This window comes from Convolutriloba macropyga, chromosome 9 (assembly GCF_964194025.1).
Source record: "Convolutriloba macropyga chromosome 9, txConMacr16.3, whole genome shotgun sequence".
NCBI classification, from domain to species: Eukaryota; Metazoa; Xenacoelomorpha; order Acoela; family Convolutidae; genus Convolutriloba; species Convolutriloba macropyga.
The window spans coordinates 63938869-63941601 of record NC_134476.1 but is presented as its reverse complement, the minus strand read 5'-3'; the positions used below and the strand labels follow the sequence as shown (position 1 = coordinate 63941601).

Below are 2733 nucleotides of genomic sequence, written 5' to 3'. Positions count from 1 at the left end.
AAAAAAGTATCCGCGCTCGATGAAGCTTAACTTTTTCGATCACCGAACTTTGTTTTGGCCACCAAATCGTCAATTTTAGTCCGAATTGGCTCATTTTTTGTGGGCATGCTCCACTTGAGCCATAGTTGGGGATAAAATAAAAAAATCTGGCACAGCGAACCATTTTTGACAAGTTTTCACTAATTTCCAAAAAAGTATCCGCGCTCGATGAGGCTTAACTTTTTCGATCACCGATTTTTGTTTTGGCCACCAAATCGTCAATTTTAGTCCGAATTGGCTCATTTTTTGTTGGTATGCTCCACTTGAGCCGTAGTTGGGGATAAAATAAAAAAATCTGGCACAGCGAACCATTTTTGTCAAGTTTTCAACAATTTCCAAAAAAGTATCCGCGCTCGATGAGGCTTAACTTTTTCGATCACCGAACTTTGTTTTGGCCACCAAATCGTCAATTTTAGTCCGAATTGGCTCATTTTTTGTGGGTATGCTCCACTTGAGCCGTAGTTGGGGATAAAATAAAAAAATCTGGCACAGCGAACCATTTTTGACAAGTTTTCACCAATTTCCAAAAAAGTATCCGCGCTCGATGAGGCTTAACTTTTTCGATCACCGAACTTTGTTTTGGCCACCAAATCGTCAATTTTAGTCCGAATTGGCTCATTTTTTGTGGGCATGCTCCACTTGAGCCATAGTTGGGGATAAAATAAAAAAAACTGGCACAGCGAACCATTTTTGACAAGTTTTCACCAATTTCCAAAAAAGTATCCGCGCTCGATGAGGCTTAACTTTTTCAATCACCGAACTTTGTTTTGGCCACCAAATCGTCAATTTTAGTCCGAAATGGCTCATTTTTTGTGGTCATGCTCCACTTGAGCCATAGTTGGGGATAAAATAAAAAAATCTGGCACAGCGAACCATTTTTGACAAGTTTGCACCAATTTCCAAAAAAGTATCCGCGCTCGATGAGGCTTAACTTTTTCGATCACCGAACTTTGTTTTGGCCACCAATTCGTTAATTTTAGTCCGAAATGGCTCATTTTTTGTCGGCATGCTCCACTTGAGCCGTAGTTGGGGATAAAATAAAAAAATCTGGCATAGCGAACCATTTTTGACAAGTTTTCAACAATTTCCAAAAAAGTATCCGCGCTCGATGAGGCTTAACTTTTTCGATCACCGAACATTGTTTTGGCCACCAAATCGTCAATTTTAGTCCGAATTGGCTCATTTTTTGTGGGCATGCTCCACTTGAGCCATAGTTGGGGATAAAATAAAAAAATCTGGCACAGCGAACCATTTTTGTCAAGTTTTCACCAATTTCCAAAAAAGTATCCGCGCTCGATGAGGCTTAACTTTTTCGATCACCGAACTTTGTTTTGGCCACCAAATCGTCAATTTTAGTCCGAAATGGCTCATTTTTTGTGGGCATGCTCCACTTGAGCCGTAGTTGGGGATAAAATAAAAAAATTTGGCACAGCGAACCATTTTCGACAAGTTTTCAACAATTTCCAAAAAAAGTATCCGCGCTCGATGAGGCTTAACTTTTTCGATCACCAAACTTTGTTTTGGCCACCAAATCGTCAATTTTAGTCCGAATTGGCTCATTTTTTGTGGGCATGCTCCACTTGAGCCAGAGTTGGGGATAAAATAAAAAAATCTGGCACAGCGAACCATTTTTGACAAGTTTTCACCAATTTCCAAAAAAGTATCCGCGCTCGATGAGGCTTAACTTTTTCGATCACCGAACTTTGTTTGGGCCACCAAATCGTCAATTTTAGTCCGAATTGGCTCATTTTTTGCGGGCATGCTCCACTTGAGCCATAGTTGGGGATAAAATAAAAAAATCTGGCACAGCGAACCATTTTTGACAAGTTTTCACCAATTTCCAAAAAAGTATCCGCGCTCGATGAGGCTTAACTTTTTCGATCACCGAACATTGTTTTGGCCACCAAATCGTCAATTTTAGTCCGAATTGGCTCATTTTTTGTGGGCATGCTCCACTTCAGCCATAGTTGGGGATAAAATAAAAAAAAATCTGGCACAGCGAACCATTTTGGACAAGTTTTTACCAATTTCCAAAAAAGTATCCGCGCTCGATGAGGCTTAACTTTTTCGATCACCGAGGCTTTTTGAGGCTCTAAAGTGTGTAAATATCGAATAAAAGTATTCTATGAGGTTTGAATACTCAAAATAAAAAGCCTACAACACCTGGTGTTCCCAAGCGGTCACCCATCCAAGTACTAACCAGGCCCAATGTTGCTTAATTTCGGTGATCGGACGAGAACCGGTGCATTCAACATGGTATGGTCGTAGGCATTTGCGTAAGTGGGGGCGAATTTATATACAACAGTAGTGTATTGTAGTCTTATATTCATATACAGGATCACTTTAACTCGCCGCCTTGCGGTTTGCAAAATAGTCACTTAATACATGCAATTTTAGCCACGTTTGTGTTATAATTTGTGCAATTCGTAGCCATACAGTGTATTATGACCAACACACAATCTTTTTGCTTCCAACCTTCCACAATACAGTGGAACGGCCCCAAAACAAGGGAGAGATGAATTGGGTCCGAGGAACCTGTTCAACCGGACATTGAACCGGAGGCATGACTTCAGTGGGTTTAGGCCGGTACTTGGGAAAATCATAGCTCAATTGCTTTTAGCCTAATTGTTGTGATAAACTTATTAAATAGGTAAGTATCAACTCTATTTGATAAGTTTTATTTGAATGCACTCT

At 40.2% G+C, this 2733-nt stretch overlaps 1 non-coding gene across 1 annotated transcript; it reads right to left on the bottom strand.

The window, feature by feature from the left end:
• Nucleotides 1-2190: 2190 nt before the first annotated feature.
• On the bottom strand, nucleotides 2191-2309 carry LOC142347082 (5S ribosomal RNA). The gene has a single exon (XR_012760106.1). It is a non-coding gene; the product is annotated as a 5S ribosomal RNA (ribosomal RNA).
• Between the last annotated feature and the right edge of the window lie 424 nt (nucleotides 2310-2733).